The sequence below is a fragment of the Hevea brasiliensis genome, unplaced genomic scaffold (assembly GCF_030052815.1).
Source record: "Hevea brasiliensis isolate MT/VB/25A 57/8 unplaced genomic scaffold, ASM3005281v1 Scaf62, whole genome shotgun sequence".
Taxonomy (NCBI): Eukaryota; Viridiplantae; Streptophyta; class Magnoliopsida; order Malpighiales; family Euphorbiaceae; genus Hevea; species Hevea brasiliensis.
Window position 1 is genome coordinate 50,719 of NW_026615162.1, and position 17,421 is coordinate 68,139.

General features: G+C 32.2%; 1 pseudogene; it reads left to right on the forward strand.

Moving 5' to 3' along the window:
- Positions 1-7,604: 7,604 nt before the first annotated feature.
- Positions 7,605-16,269, forward strand: LOC110649789 (translation initiation factor IF-2, chloroplastic-like; annotated as a pseudogene).
- The last annotated feature ends 1,152 nt before the right edge of the window (positions 16,270-17,421 follow it).

Sequence of the window (17,421 nt, forward strand, 5' to 3'; positions counted from 1 at the left end):
AAATGAGTAGTCATGTATCCTAATAGATGCATAACATTATTACTTTCTCGTGCTTGCTGGTTGCATGACCTATATGCCAAAGTATGAATTTGAATGAAAAAGAACTTATCTTCGCTGTCCCATTATGTGTCAGTGAGAGATATTAGAAATCTGATTCAGTCTATACATTCCTATGATGGGCCAATTGAGTCTAATTAATGCATTCGAGTAGAGCATAAAAGGACCTTTTAGTAGCTATTTTTCATTTTTAGAAAATGAATGGTTCATAATTAATATTATTAATTGAAAGAGCTTAATTAGGTATTAATTGGGGTAATTAATGGAGGAATTGAGATTCCTTTAAATATGGCTATTAAGTCTTGAAAAAGGAGATTTCCTTAGGACAAAAAAGTTAGTTTAAAAAAAATATGGAGAGTGCTAGGAAAAGAGAAAGCCAAGAAATTTTTAGTGGAAAGATTTATCCTTATGGAAAATTGCAATTTCAATACCTATTCTTTTTTTTTTTCATTTAGAGGCTTTTAGGCTATGGAATTGTGAGCCTTTTCCAAACATAGTCGAGCACTTAATTCAGAGGAAGTGTTTGGTACAATATTAAAAAATTGAATATAAAGTGTTACTCTTGTGAAGTAATTGTTAAGGGGATAAAAAATAATTAATGGTGTAACAATTAATGATATTTGGTAACTGTTGCAGAGGTTTTGCGATCGCTAAGCAATTCTATCCAAGTGGAAAGTAAGAAGTTAGCACTTTAATTGAGGAAAAATTTTAAAAAAAATATTTTGGAAAATTTTTTATTTTTTTAAAAAATATTTACCACTTCTAATCCAAAAAACCAAGGTTCAGAGTTCATATACGTGTGGGGAAGGTGTTATACATCTCATAATCGTCTCTAAACAGGGTAGGTAGATTTAATAATGTGCTTACAATAAAAAAATGTCAACAATATTAAAATACATTTTAAATTATGATATTTATTTTTTATGTTTGTTTAGAAAATAGTTGTAATGCATCAATGTAGGAACACTTAAATGTCTAACTATTAGGGAAAGTCAAATATAGAAGTAAGTCGTCTCGACCCAACCTATGGGCCGGACCGGCACTAGGACCTGAGCCAGCCTAAAGCCCCCGAGGCTTGTAGTAAACCTAACTATTCCTTAACTCAATCCTAAGGCCCATATTGAGCCCAATTTCAAGAAATCAACTGGACAGAGTTCGACCATAACATGGACCACCCAACGGAGAGTTTTTGACCCATTCGACCTGTAAGCACAATATATATCAAATTGGGGAGCTCAGCTCACCCTCCACATACTCATCATGTCATAAAATCAAATGGAAACTCAGCTCACTCATCCAATCCAATCATATATGCATTTAATAGATTTACAGATCTAACATGGCATTATATTACAGACTCAAATCAAATAAAATACTTCTAACACAGAAGTTCTAGAATTTAGTAAAGTTATAAAAAATATAACAGATATTACTAAATGACCTGCGAAGAAGAGAGGCAGGTTAAAACTCAACAAGAAATCTCCTGTATCCTGAAAAAATAAGATGAACAGAAATGAGCACTCACTCAGAGAGTAAAATACTAATTTTAAGTATAATTTCTATAGCTATCTAAGGCTAGTGCACCCTAAGGGATGGAATGCAACACCTTCAAAGATTTCATACAAGTCACATCACAGACAACAAGAAGGTAATTTGGAGCACTCACACACCCATATAATATTCAAACAATATATATATATATATATATATATATATATATATATATATATATATATATATATATCTATATATGGGAGCTTATCCCCTAAACAGCTCTCTTAAATCCAACCTCTGCTAGTGAGTACATCTCAAGTAAGACTTTCTCTTAATAGTCCAAATGCGAGGGCTAGAAAGATCAACTCGAGCCGTGCCTACCCCGTCTTAACCAAAATAGAATCGAGTCCCAGCAAGTCAAGCTCCAGCCGCGTTTATCCGTCCTGCCCATATCTAATATCACAACACACAGCTCCAAATTATCATAAAATAGCATCCATATTCATTTCATCAATTAAAAATGTAATATAAAGCGTGCCTACTATGTAAATATATATTTATAAGTGATGCATGAACATACCTTGAATATATATAATATTGAAATTATAGTTAAAATTAATATTTTACTCACAAACGTAAACCGAGGTCACTGTGGCTGCTGGGCAGAGGAGGAAGGCTGTCCCGACTCACCTGACAATTACATTACAATTATTTAATATAATTGACTCAATACAAGCTTAAAAATAATAAAAAATACCATAAGTTGTGCCGAAAATCTGACAGAGTTTTCCCTATATCTAAGACCTACCCAACCTGCAAAGTAGTTCAAATCACACTTCTAAAGCCACACTTCATCTCAACAACAACACATGGCCCCTCCTGGGCCTTCCAACTTAGGCAAATCTCATATAATCTAACAATTCAATTATAAGGTTTAAAACCGATATTTTGCAAAAGTCATTCTAGCTAGCTTTAAAAATTCTAAAATTTTATCCCGCGGTCCTTAACAATATTATAGAGCTAACGCAAATGAATTATAATTTTCTAGCTACCCACTATTTTATGGAATTTTATTCTAAACCCAGCACTATAAAAGAACTAGGAGTTTGGGTTTACCAATGCCAATTCTGTAGCTTGCAACGCATCCGGGGCGTCTGAAAATGATGGAGTAGCCTATAACTTTGACCCGGTTCCTAAGTGATTTCGACAGCTTGTCTGCTCGGCTCGAAATTGCAGATCTGGGCGACGATCGAATTGCCACAAAACGAAAATACCCACGCAAAACCCACAATACCAAGAGTTAGACTAAAATATTTATATTTATATATAAAATAATTATTTAAAAATTAGGAGTGTTACACAAGTGAAGCGACCTAAAAGTGAATTTTGTCTCCACTTTATTATTTTTTTTAATTTTTACTTTATTAATAATATAAAAAAAGGTTGTTGATTCTTTTAATATTGATGTTAAAAAAAGTATAAGAAAATAATTAAAATAACAAGGTTAAGGAATAAAAAAGGGGCATTTAAATTTGACAATTAGTGAATTTTGATAAGAAAGAACCATAATTCTAAAATATAAAGGCCCAAAAAGTAATTTTGCAGGAAAAATAAAATTGGATCTAAAATCTTTTATCAAAAATTAAATTTGTTTAAATTTAAAATGGGTATCCAGAAAAAAAAAAGTATATCAAGTCCGTTGCATGAATTTGAATGTTGAGCCATACCTTCAAAAGTAAAAACACTTTTAAGAAAAATAAATATAAATTTTTTTATTTTTGATAAACATGATTCAATTATTATAAATAAAAATTGAACTAATTTGGATCAAGACTTTTATCTATTTTAATTAGTATCACGATTAAAAAGAATGTGTTAATTAATATCTAAAAATTTGACCCATAAGCAAGTGCTTTCACATAATAAATCAAAGTTCCATCATCGTGTTAACCAACCACAATCTTAATACAAATCAATCAACCAATGTGTAAATGCACACTTTTATTATTCTTTGATTTTGCTAAGCATAATTTAATAATTATAAACAAGAAACTGAATTAATATAGACCAAGTCTTTCATTCGTTCAGTGTCCTGATTAAAAGGAATGTGTCAATTAATGCCTAAAAAATTTGACCATTAACAAGTACTCTCATATAATAAATCTAAGTCTCATTATTGGATTTAATCAATTACAATCTTAATACATATTAATTAATTCAATTAATTAATAAATATGTAAATGCACAAATTTTCTTACTTATAAATTTGCTGAAAACTTGATAGAGTTTCTCTTAAAAATTGAACATTTTCCAACTTTCAAAAGATGCAATTTGCACAAAATTGATCTTCTGGCCTGTATATTTATTCACACATCTCGTTTCTCAATATGAACACCACATAAAAACAATAAATAAAATGAGCTCATCTTGATGTTGTTCTATGTTTTAAAGTAAGGTCTTAATCTAAGAGGAATGGACTTAAATGCTTTTAATGGCTATTACCACTAGCAAATTATTTTTATCTATTTTACTTTTCTAAAATTAAATTCTAAAAGATGAAAAAAAGTGGGGAATCTTTATTTGAAAGATAGTTTTGAAAAGAGATTTTAGCAATCAAAAGGACTTCATAGTTTTTAAAAGAGATTTTAGCAATCAAAGGGACTTCCCAATTAATTTGTATTAAATTAGATAGTCCAAGGGGCGTCCTCTATTCATGTAGTTAAGGGTGCTCTTACATCCAGTAAAAAAAAAAAAATTGAAATATATTTTTTACCAAAAAAAGATTTTTTTGTTAATTTAAATTTTAATTAATTAATTTAGATAATTCAAAAGGTGGCCTCTATTTAAGTAGTTAAAGGTAACCCTATAACAAAAAATTTATATATATATTTTTATGCAAAAAAAAAGATTTTTTGTTAATTTAATTTTTTAATTAATTTAGATAATTTAAGGAGTGTTCCGATAACCACCAAAAAAAATTTTAAATATAATTTTTTTAAACAAGGTTTTTTTTTATTTAATTTTTTTAATTAATTAAGATAATTCGAGGGATGCTCTCCTATTCAAATAGTTAAGGGTGTACCTATAACCACTAAAAAAAATAATAATTTTATAAAAATAATTTTAATTTAAATAGTTGAAGGAACTCCTAAAATTATATATAAAAAAGTTTTATTTAATTTAACTAATTAAAGGGTACCTCTTGGAACCTAAACTTTCAAACCCACGTCTTAATTATCAGTATTTTAATAAACAATAAACTATGTAAGCATAACCAAATGTCAACACAAATAGAATCTACACCAATTCATAATCATCAATATAATACTCTTAAAACCAAGGAAAAATCATGATATGAAAATGAAAGGCATCACAACCTCACACAAAGACTGAAGCATTAACTTTCACTACCAGGATGGGAATCAAAATGTCATCTTTAGAGGATTAAAGCAACCACACGAACCCTACAAAGTGCAAACAAAGTATTCATCAACAATAATGAATTAATGAATGGCATTTTAAGAAAGGAATGGATGGAGCTTAAATAAATATATAGAAAAAAAAAAAATCCCCACCTCACCTACACTAGTTTTTCCGATTACCAGCAACACACCTTCAATCTTAGTATCAGTTTTTTAATAGCATTCAGGACGTAATCACAGCATGCGAAAAATCATCATATTACAATTACACTATCAAGTTCCAATAACAAACAAAACCACATTCCGCTCAGAGAAGGTTCTTCAATCATTCACATTTAATAAAGCAGATTTCAGAGCATCCAAAAACACAATCGAGAGACATTATATTATCATTCTAAACATTGTAATATGAGTTTAAACAATGAATACCCAAATGAACTTCTTCGGCAACGGTGAGTTTCTGCAGCAGTTTGCTAGTGTTGCTAGGATACAGCAGAGGCCACCGATTGAGGACGGGTCTGAACTGGAGAGAGACTCTAGCGTGGCATTCTATGTAGGATGAGAATGGCGTTAAGGTGAACGAAGGGATCTTCTGGTTCTCTGAAGAAATGGGTCAGTGTGTCAAACATGTGTTGTGTGCATGGTGTGTGTCTTTGTGGGTCTGCATCCTTCAATAGCTAAGTGTGGTGCTGCATGACCGAGTAGAAGGGAACAGTTGGGAGTATAGTAGATAAAATGGGTGGAAATCGAAAAAGAAGAGAATGATGAAGGGGCTATGACTAGCAAGATAAGATGGAACCAAGTAGGCGTTGAAAGGAATCGTGAATGCTGGCATTGAAGCGTGAAAAGGCTATTGGTCGAAGAGGACAGAGGGCTCTATTTCAATTGATGTAATGCTCTGCTCATGGTCTGCAAGAGGGATTTGAAAATACTGTTAAACGGGCATGTGAGGGTTGAAATAGAAGTGAAATCGAAGGAGTTTCTGAGGGAAAATGGTGGTCTGTTTCAGGGGAGTAGCATGGGCATTTTGTGGAAATTATTGAAGGTGAGATTGAAAGCAGCTGGGCTAGGCTGTCTGCGTTTTGGGTTTAGGGGTAGTGTCATTTTTGGTGAAAGGAGAGGTATTTTTTAAGATTTTAGATTTTTTTTTTTCTAAAGAGCAAAGGAGAATAATTAATTTATTAAATTTAATGGTGAAAACTAGATAAAAGGAAATTTAACCTTACTAAAGAATAAGGGTAGAGATTATTGTACTAATTTTGATCTCTTTTTACTTTTATTATTCTTCATCTAATATGGTGAAAATTAAACCTCAAAATATTTAAGAGCTAAGATTAATTAGTGACTTTTTTATTTATTACCGATCTAGAGTCTAAATTTATTCTCACAAAATAAAGGGTCAAGATTAAAAATATCTAATTATATTTTTATTACTTTAACTAACTCTAAATACGATGGTCAATATTAAATTTTGAAATTTCGATAAAATTAAATTAAAGTTGAAAGGAAATTGGAATTAAAATTAAAATCCAATTAAAAATTATAATTACCTAAATTTAAAAATTAAATTTAAAGTTAAATTAGAATCAAAATGTGAAATGAAATTAGAATTAAAGTTATTACTTAAAAATAACTACTCGATTAATAAAATTACATTGTTGAATTTTTCAGTTTTTTTTTTAATTTTTTTAATAATTCAAATAAAATATAATGTCTATAATAGGATTTTAATTAAAAATTTGAAATAAAGTATAATATTACACTATTTATTAAACTTTATTAATCTGATCCAAAAAATTAGAGGGTTAAATATTAAGTAAGTCAAAAGTTAATCTATTATTTTATAGCATTCAAACAATATTAATAATTGGTAAACTGGGCATGTTTCCCACCAAAATTTTCCAATCGAAGCCTAAAGTTTCCCACGTAAAGTTATAGGTAAGGCGCGCGCGTGGAAAAAATGACAGTACAACATTGTTATTAAAACAATGATATGTGGACGTAAAAATTAACTGGACATTATTAAATTTATTATTAAATAATAATTTAACTAAAATTTTTAAATATTTGAATATTTATTTTTTGATTTATATTTTAATAAATATTTTTTTTTTAATAAAATAGTAAATAAAAATTTAGGTGAGAGAAAGCTTTCTGAATTTATGATGAAAGTATATCATTAATCTCATTAGGGGACTTTAGGTTACTTATCCAGAAACAATTGTCAAATTGTCTTAATGGATAAAATATTCATTTATATATAATAATTTCACTGTAATGGATATAATTTAGCGGTAAAAACGTGATTTTTGTATTAATTCTTATACTGGACTCTCAGCAAACACTTATTTTCATCCATTTTTATTTAATATAAATATTCTAAATTAGTTATATCTTTTACATGACATTATCTAAAATTTGAAAATTTTAATTGTCAAAAGGTAAACTTTTTAAATGACAAACTGTTGATTAAACTCATTTAAGTTTTTTTTTTTATTAAAAAGTGAAAAAAAAAATTAATGCAAGGCAAAAATTAGAATAATAAATGTATAAAAATCCATGAAAATCTTTGAAGCCTTATCAGTTGGAAAAATTTAATGGGCAGAAAGCTGCCACACAAATGCCCGTTTTTGGCTTTGTCCGTCACCACCAAATATATCTTCCCCTTCTTTCCAGTCGCAAAGTCTCTCTCTCTCTCTCTCTCTCAGAATTCCCCAAATTTGCATGAGAAGAGAGTTAAGTGCTATTAACATTACTATTTGTTTCGATTGATTTGTCGAATTCTCACAATTATTGGGCAGATGAAGTTGTGGAGGTAAAATTAAATTCTCTTTAGAGCTCTATTTTGATGGGTTCCATGGTGGTTCTTGTAGGAAGCATGCCGTCTCTGGCTTCCTTGATTAGCTTAGGAAGCGTTAATGTGGCGGCAGCCACCACTAGTTCATCGGAATCTTCTTCTTCTTCTTCTTCTTCTTCTTCTTCTTCACTTGTTAGGAGAGTTTCTTTTTCTGAACGGAGTGCCAAGAGATGGCATTGTGTCTGTAAATATTCAGTCACTACCACAGATTTCATTACTGAGCAAGGAAATGTGGTGTCTTTTGATTCTAATAATTCATTTAGAGCAAGCAGTAATGGTGATGCGGATAGCGAAATCTTAATTAAGCCTGCTTCAAAGCCTGTATTGAAATCTTCTCTAGACTTTAAAGGTGAATCCTTTAGGTATGAGCTCCGTTGAGTTGGACCCTTCGAGGATTCTGATGATGAACGAGAAAGATATGAGGTGATTGAGTCTATTGGGGAGGTGTTGGAAAAGGCTGAAAAGCTTGAAACTCCTAGCACTGCTAGGAAAGATAATGGAAATGTAAATAAAATCTCACCATCTAACGTGGGTGCTAACTCGAGAGTTGCTAAATCTGGGAATTCAGCGGCTTTTCGCAAAACTAAAACTTTGAAGAGTGTGTGGAGGAAAGGGGACACTGTGGCAAATGTGCAAAAAGTTGTCATGGAAGTTCCTAAGACTAATAATAAGGCTGTGAAAGAAGGACCTATAACAGGGGAAGGGACAAAGCTAGAATCTCAACGTAGCGTTCCTTCAAGGCCTGTGCAGCTACCCCTGAGACCTCAACCTAAGTTACAGGCTAAGCCTTCTGTAGCTCCTCCTTCTATTATGAAAAAACCTGTTATCTTGAAGGATATGGGGGCAGCTCGAAATCCACTAGTTGGTGATGAATCTGATTTGGGTGCCACAAAAAGTAATGGACGGCAGCCAATTTTAGTTGACAAATTTGCCCGCAAAAAATCAGTTGTTGATCCTCTAATTGCTCAGGCAGTTTTAGCCCCCACAAAACCAGCAAAGGGCCCTGCCCCTGGAAAGTTCAAAGACAGAAAGAAAAGTGTTTCACCTGGAGGGCCAAGGAGACGAATTGTTGATGATGATGTTGAGATTCCTGATGAGGAGACATCGGAGCTCAATGTCCCTATTCCAGGTGCAGCTACTGCAAGGAAAGGGAGGAAATGGAGTAAAGCTAGCCGAAAGGCTGCTAGACTCCAGGCTGCCAAAGAGGCAGCTCCAGTCAAAGTAGAAATTTTAGAAGTTGGGGAAAAAGGTATGTTGATTGAGGAATTAGCCTACAACTTGGCCATCAGTGAAGGTGAAATTCTTGGGTATCTGTACTCAATGGGGATTAGACCTGATGGGGTGCAAACTCTGGGCAAGGATATGGTAAAGATGGTATGCAAGGAGTATGATGTGGAGGTCATAGATGCTGATCCTGTTGGATATGAAGAAATGGCAAGAAAAAAGGAAATTCTTGATGAAGATGATCTGGACAAACTGGAAGAGAGGCCTCCTGTCCTTACTATAATGGGGCATGTGGATCATGGCAAGGTCTATAAGCATTCTCTATCTTCTTCTTCTTTTTCCTCCCTCTTCATCCTTGGTTTTAATTTGAATATGCAAGGAAAAAAATTTATATTTTTGAAGAATTTGCTTATACCTGTTGTGTGTTTATTTGCATGGCAGACGACTCTATTGGATTACATTCGTAAAAGCAGGGTATGTGGAAACTTCATAATCTTGATACTAATTTTTGAATTGTTTTCCCCTTGATGCCCAATTGCCCGTGAATAAATTTGAACTTCTAACTTTTCTAGGCTATTCTCCCTTTTGTGATAAAATTTTATGGCGTAATATAGAATGAAGTCCAGTAAAACATCCATCATTCTTGAGCTTGATATTGGGTTAATTGATTTTTGAAGCTATATGTGGTCAGTTCTAGCATGACATATAGATAATTCAACTGAATCCTGACAGCTAGGTATTTACAGGTTGCTTCTTCAGAAGCTGGTGGGATTACACAAGGAATTGGAGCATATACAGTTCTGATACCTGTTGATGGGAAGTTACAACCTTGTGTTTTTCTTGATACTCCTGGCCATGAGGTAAGCTGCAAATCTTATTTTCCTTGCAAAATGGGTAAAAAGACTTGATAACTTATATCTAGTGTGCATTATCATTGTTTAAGCAATTGATAACTTCTTATGTGTTTTATATAATCAACTCTGCTGTAATGAGTCTGTACTTCCTTGCCTTTAGATGATATCTTTATCATCTGCTCCTGTAGGCATTTGGAGCAATGAGAGCTCGTGGAGCAAAGGTGACTGATATTGCAATTATTGTGGTGGCTGCCGATGATGGGATTCGCCACAGACAAATGAGGCCATAGCTCATGCCAAAGCAGCTGGAGTTCCTATTGTAATCGCTATAAATAAGGTATGCCAACTACTTTTTTGCACTTGAAAATGCATATGGTTTAACTGGTACTGGCATGAGGACTTGCTAACTCTCCATGGAAATGATTTCTTCCCCACCAGATAGATAAAGATGGAGCTAATCCAGAAAGAGTCATGCAAGATCTTTCTTCAGTTGGTCTCATGCCAGAAGACTGGGGTGGTAACATCCCAATGGTCCAGGTGTTTTTTCTAACTTGTTTATCTTTATTGCATTTATCTTTTGTGCTTTATACTTTTTTGGATGAATCTTATATTCTGCTATCTCCTCTTAACAGATCAGTGCTCTCAGGGGAGATAACATAGATGATTTATTAGAAACTGTTATGCTAGTCGCTGAGGTCAGTTAAATTTAATTGGCTGCTGGCTAGTTGATGTTGGTGTTTTTCTTGCAATATGCAACAAATAATTCAAGTCTGCTAGCTGTTTTGTTGTGAAATATGGATTCTTGGACCTAATATATTTTTGATATTTGTGAGACTTATCTCTCTTGCGTCCATACTGGCCCGTAAGCAAGACATTATAGATAGGAATTTTTACTACTAGTTTCTGGCTGTAGTTGTAATGGAAAGAATAACCTTTTGTCTAAGTATGATATCTTATAATTGTCTCTTGAAATTTTCCATGTGGGCTTGTACTGTTTTTTGAATTAACTATCTGATTTAATGAATAGAGCAGCAAAAGGACATTCAGAAATATACGTGTGCACAGAGATATGTACTTGGAGCAACAAATTTCCTAGATAGGGGCATAAACGGACCGAACCAAGTCGAGCTTTAAAGAGTTCAGGCTTGGTTCGTCAAAATTTTTTCGAACTCGAGCTCAACTTGTGTCACACTCGAGCCAAATATCTATATGGTCAAGTTTGGCTTGTTTAGAAAATGAGCTGTAAACGAGCCAATTCAAACCGAGCTTTTTATTGAATTGAGCATCAAGTGGCTCGACTCATTTACAAAGTGAGTTTTAGGTTTATAGATATGAAGTTCAAATTACGTAATTTTGATTAGCTCTCAGATAAAATGTAAATTTAAATTACAAATAACTATATTTAATAAATACATTTTATATATTGATTATATCATAATTTTAAACAATATATTATTTTTAGAACATTGCTAAATAAAATAATAAATATTTATAATATAATGAAATACAATAATTAATATAAATATTTTTATAAATGAGTCTGTTTACAAGCTTATTTTACGAGTTCACTCATGAGCTTGTAAATGAGCCGGTTCGCAAGTCTTAACAAGCTGAATACTACTAAGCTCAAGCCCGATTTGTTTATTAAACGAGTCTAAAAATTGAGTTCGAGCTTGACTCATTTTCTAAACGAGCCGAACCAAGCTGAACTTTTATCAAGCCGAGCTTTGAGCAGTTTGCGAACAGTTTGGTTCGTTTACAACAATGCTTATAGATGCAGTAGGATTCTGAGTGAATGCTTCTTAGAGATTCCCAAGAATTAAAAGGATGTACAGTGTGTTTAAAAATAGGCACATAGATGAAGGGAGAGTAGTTCTTGTGCTGATGCTATGGCTAATATAGCAGTGAACTTGCCATTGGATTGTCATCGTTTTGAGGTCTCATCTTGGGGTCTTCTTATTTTGTTATTTCATGATCTTTGTGGAGTGGTATGTCCTAGAAATGCTTTAGTGTAGTTTAAGGGAATTTAGTCTGTCTTGCTTATTAGTTACTCACCATCTTTGTGTTCTGGCCTATGCCTGATTGTTTCAGTTACAGGAGTTGAAGGCTAATCCTCATAGAAATGCAAAGGGTACAGTTATAGAGGCAGGTCTTCATAAATCTAAAGGACCAGTAGCTACATTTATTGTGCAGAATGGCACACTTAAAAGTGGCGATGTAGTGGTTTGTGGAGAAGCCTTTGGCAAGGTTGGTTAGTTGGAATTTGAAACGCCTGACACTTTCTTTACAGCTTTACACAATCTAAATGCTTAATTTTGAAATGTTAACCATTCTTGGAGAATTTATGTTGTCAGGTGCGAGCTTTATTTGATGATACTGGAAATCCAGTTGATGAAGCCGGACCATCTATTCCTGTGCAGGTTTGTTTATTAATTTTTATCATCTTTACTCGCATTTGAAGGGTAGCATGTTTGTAGGAGAACCTCTTCAGTATGATTTGATGATCTGTGGTAAATCAGAACATTGCAATGCTGACAATATTAAATTGAAATAATCAGAAGTGTAGTTATGCACTTTTATTTTCAAAAAAGACCCCCTAGTTTGGAAAGTTTTAACAGATTTAAGATTCCAGAGGGTTCATGCTCCATTCCAATCATCTTTGTTGTTTTTGTTTTTCTTGTTATTCCTTTGTGCTTGATAGTCAACTGAATCACTAAATTTTATCACTTTAATGTTGCTGTGGTTTTTTCAAATTTCTTTTGTATTATTTTTATCTCTTGATAATATGATTTATTATACTCAGTTAATAAATCTACTAAAATGGTTCTCTGTTCAGTATCATACAAAATATTTTAAAATTAAAAATCGAGGAAATGGGTAAAATGATGCCTTCTATTGAAGTTGTTTCCTTGGTTTTCAAATTGGTTGACTTGTATGGCTCTTCCAAACTTACCTTAAAAAAAATCTTTTACTCTCAACTGTAGGTTATTGGATCGAGTAATGTACCAATTGCTGGTGATGAATTTGAGGTTGTTGCCTCCCTTGATATTGCACGTGAAAAGGCTGAAGCACGTGCAGAATTATTGCGAAATGACCGTATATCGGCTAAGGCTGGGGATGGAAAGGTTACACTTTCTTCCTTAGCATGGGCTGTTTCATCTGGAAAGCTTTCTGGACTAGACTTACATCAGTTAAATATCATAATGAAAGTTGATGTTCAGGTATGTATATTTGTTACAGCTTATAACACTGAAAAAAAGGAGTCCTTGTGTCATTTTCTTGTTCAGCTAAACATGGCTTGGCTTTTATGCAATATGCTAGCTTTTAGTTTGTCTCTGCATGGGATCGTTATCAAATCCTGATTGTAGAATCTTATGTTCATATGATGAAAAGATTTTTGGACAGATCTATACAAATGCCGCTCCACTCGGGTGAAATTTAAAATTATCTATTAACTGACAAGTTTGGAGATTCACCAAATATGAATGCATGCAAAATTAAACATTTGCATTCATAATACATTCACAAAACAACTAATAAGACAAAATTCTTTAAATATAGTTAACGAATTAAGTTTTATAAATTTATGTAAACTACTTCACTTAGCGGAGTTTTGAATTGTCTATAACAAACATATATTGATCTTTGGATTTTGGATTAAATTTCAGCAAATTTGATCCAAAATCTTTTGAAGGGGAATGAAATTTTCAGCACTGCATTTGTTGCTTCACAATAACACCAACTAAGCCTGAATCCCAAACTAGTTGGGACCTTTGTTGCTTCACAGTGATGATAACTACATTTGCACACATATGCATGCTAATGCCTGTGAACTTATGTTTTGTTGCACTGAGTTATTAGCAAAATATATTAAATCAGATCATAAGCAAGGTATACTATCTGCAAAGAAACTAAAATTTCCTGATTATAACTAGGATCTATTGAAGCTGTCAGACAAGCCTTACAGGTGCTCCCCCAAGATAATGTCACCTTGAAGTTCCTCTTGCAAGCAACAGGAGATGTAAGCACCAGTGATGTTGATCTTGCCATTGCTAGTGAGGCTATAATTTTAGGATTTAATGTCAAGGCACCAGGTTCTGTCAAGAGCTATGCAGAAAACAAAGGTGTTGAGATTCGCTATATAGAGTTATCTATGATCTCATTGAAGATGTACGAAATGCAATGGAAGGACTTCTGGAGCCTGTTGAGGTTAATTCAAAAGCATTATTTTCTACATCCTCATTTTTCTTTTTAATATTCTTGGGCAGCCTTTGGTAATGTTTATAGCAGATCTAATGAATATCTTGTTCTATTACATGGAACTGGGTGCATAGTTTGGATAATAACTTTTTAACTTTTGCTGCATCAAAAGTTTTCCAAAGTTGTGGTGTGTTCCGTTTGAGGTGTTTTGGATTGCGAGTTATGGGAGAAGGGAAGCTGTCAAATATGGTGTAGACTGACTTTTCTTGCATCGTAAATACCATTTTTGTCAATGTTTCTTAGCTCCTTTGAACATAATACAGGAACAATCTAAATAAGTGTTTCTATTACGTTCCATGTGTGAAGACTGAGGACTTATTTACTGACTTAGTAGTGACTCTGTTTATTGATATTTTCTTTTTCTTTTCCTTCCTTGTTTTGACACGCTTGTTTAGCATGCCGCCTTATTAGCATGCTAATTTTACTCTGTTACTGCTTTACAACATTTCTCACAAATGTCTTCCATTGAAAATGAAGTGTCCATGAAGCATATGCATCCAATTCTCATATGTTGATCTCTCTCTTTGATTTTTCCACCTCTTTTAGTTTTTGTATGGAAGTGAATGTGTTCCTTGGTGCAACGGTAAGATTACATCATTCTATCTTGGCAGATCACAGGTTCAAATCATAGAAAGTTAGAAACAGCCTCCTTTCAATTCAAGGAAGGTTGCATGCTTCTGATCTCTTCAAAACCCATGATGCAATAAGCCATTCATTGCTACCAACAAAGAGATATTGTTTGCCCCTATTTATTCGCATCGAACTCCTCCCATGAGTTATTCATAGTGATTATCATTGTAGTTAAATATGGATTTAAACCATGAACCTTATTGACTAGGGAGCATGTGCTGTTTCTTTGACCTCTGAATTTTTTATTATTAAAGATTTGCGCTTGAGAGTTGCATGTCTATTGATAGGAACAAAAAACAATTGGTTCAGCAGAAGTCCGGGCTGTATTTAGCAGTGGCAGTGGTCGTGTTGCTGGATGCATGGTAATGGATGGGAAATTAGTGAAAGGCTGTGGCATAAAGCTGATTCGAAATAAAAAGATGGTCCAGGTTGGTGTACTGGATTCCCTGAGACGAGTTAAGGAAATTGTGAAAGAGGTATGAATTTGAACCAGTATAGTTCTGTTTTCTGACAGTGGTTCAAATTTTTGGTGTTAATGTGTTTATCAATATTTGTAAGCTGTGCATTTAGTTAGTCATGGTTTCTATGTCATGCTTTTCTGGACCTGCATTTCGGATTTGATCTCAAATCACATCTTATGCGTTCAGGCGTGTGAAAGGAATTACTGGCCCAAAAATGTAATAACTGCTTAGGACTAAAGACTTCACAGAGGTTCATACCGTTGATCATCGGATATCTATAATTGTTTTTCTGTTTCTTTTTCCCCTTATGAAAGGTGATGATTACATTATTGGACACTTTTCAGTGGGATGCATGAACCTTTTATTTATTCTAAATACATTTCTGACTCTCTCGGCAATTCCATGAAATGGAGTGGAAGGTTGAACTCTATTTATCATGAATAACATTGCTATTGTATTTTAGTATGAATAACATTTCATTTTTAAGCAGGTAAATGCCGGGCTGGAATGCGGTATTGGGATGGAAGACTATGATGAATGGGAAGGAGGAGATATTCTCGAGGCCTTCAACACAGTTGAAAAGAAGCCGACCCTTGAAGAGGCGTCGGCTTCAATGGCAGCTGCACTGGAAGAAGCAGGAATTAACTTGTAGAAGAACATAACATACACGAGGCTTTAAAATTGGCAAATTTGCTTTCCCTGGTGGATACAAGAAAAGCATTAGAATTGAAACTACCAATCAAATCAATGCTCTAACATTGCTTAGCAAGAGGAATGTATAAATGGGTTAACCTTGGCATGCAATTTATTTCAAAGTGCCAAGTGCTTCAGAATCTGAGGTCTGAGCTTGCAGTGATTTTGTCCATTGTTGTATGCCTGTTTTATGTACACATCACATTTTAGCTTCTTTATGTAAAGAAGGAACAATCATGTAAGTTCCTTGACGATTATATGCCTCACAAATACTTTATAATTTCATTCAAAGAAGGTAAGAAAATTTTTTATAATAATTTAATCTTTGTACTTTTAATATTTGTAATAATTTAGTCATTGTTTCAATTATGGTTGATTACAGTGAATTTTAATCGGAATTATTTTGTTAACATGAAGTTAGAAATATACGTCAGAGACTAACTTATTTCTTATAAAAATAGAAAGACTAAACTGTAATTTTTATTATATCTTTTTAACTAAATTATAAAATACCAAAGACCAAATTTTTAAAAGTTGCTCAACTAAATGAGAGTATAAATCGAGAGTATAAATTTTCAAAATTAAAAATAAAATTAAAACTATACCACTTAAATATCATAAACTGAAATTATGCCTCTAAAATAAAATTTAATAGTAAATTAAATTGTCATTAATCTAAAGAATATTTTCAAGCTAAATGTAAAAAAAAAATTATAGAATGAAAATTTATTTAAAATTCAGGTCATTTATAAATAATAAGGTTCTTTTATTTGCAAATGGTAAATGAATTTAGTTGTCTTATTTCTTAAAGTGATTTCAAAATGTATAAATAGGGTATTATTATTATTATTATTATTATTATTATTATTATTTTTTGCTAATTTAATATGTATTTTGTGAATAAATATTTTTATAGAAAATAAATATAAAAATTATACACAAAAGTTTCATAATTTCAAAATAATTTTTTATAAAAATAAAATAACTATAAAATTTATCACCCTTTTATGGGATATTTTTTATAGTCTGTTCTTGAATTTTTGCCTCATATTTTACTTTTGTATATTAACTTTAAATTGTTACTAAAAAATCCCTAAATTTTACTTTTATTTTAAAAAAAATCTTTTTAATTTGTAATAGTAAGCTTTCATATTAAAAAATCTATCTAAGTTATAATATGACGTTTATAAATACAGTTTTAATATATTTCAGTGGAGGATAAATCATCTATCTTTTTAGAATATAAATAATTATGATTTGTATTAGATTCTAATGATGGTAAATGCGGTAATTTTTTTTTATATAAAAAAGATAAAATGATAATTTAATTTTTTTAACTTAAAAATTTATTATAAAAAATTAAAGGAATTTTATGAAATAAAAATAAATTTTAAAATCTTTTTAATAATAAATTAAAGTTAAAGAAAAGAAGTGGAATGTAAGAGCAAAGCATGGGAGAATTACCCCAT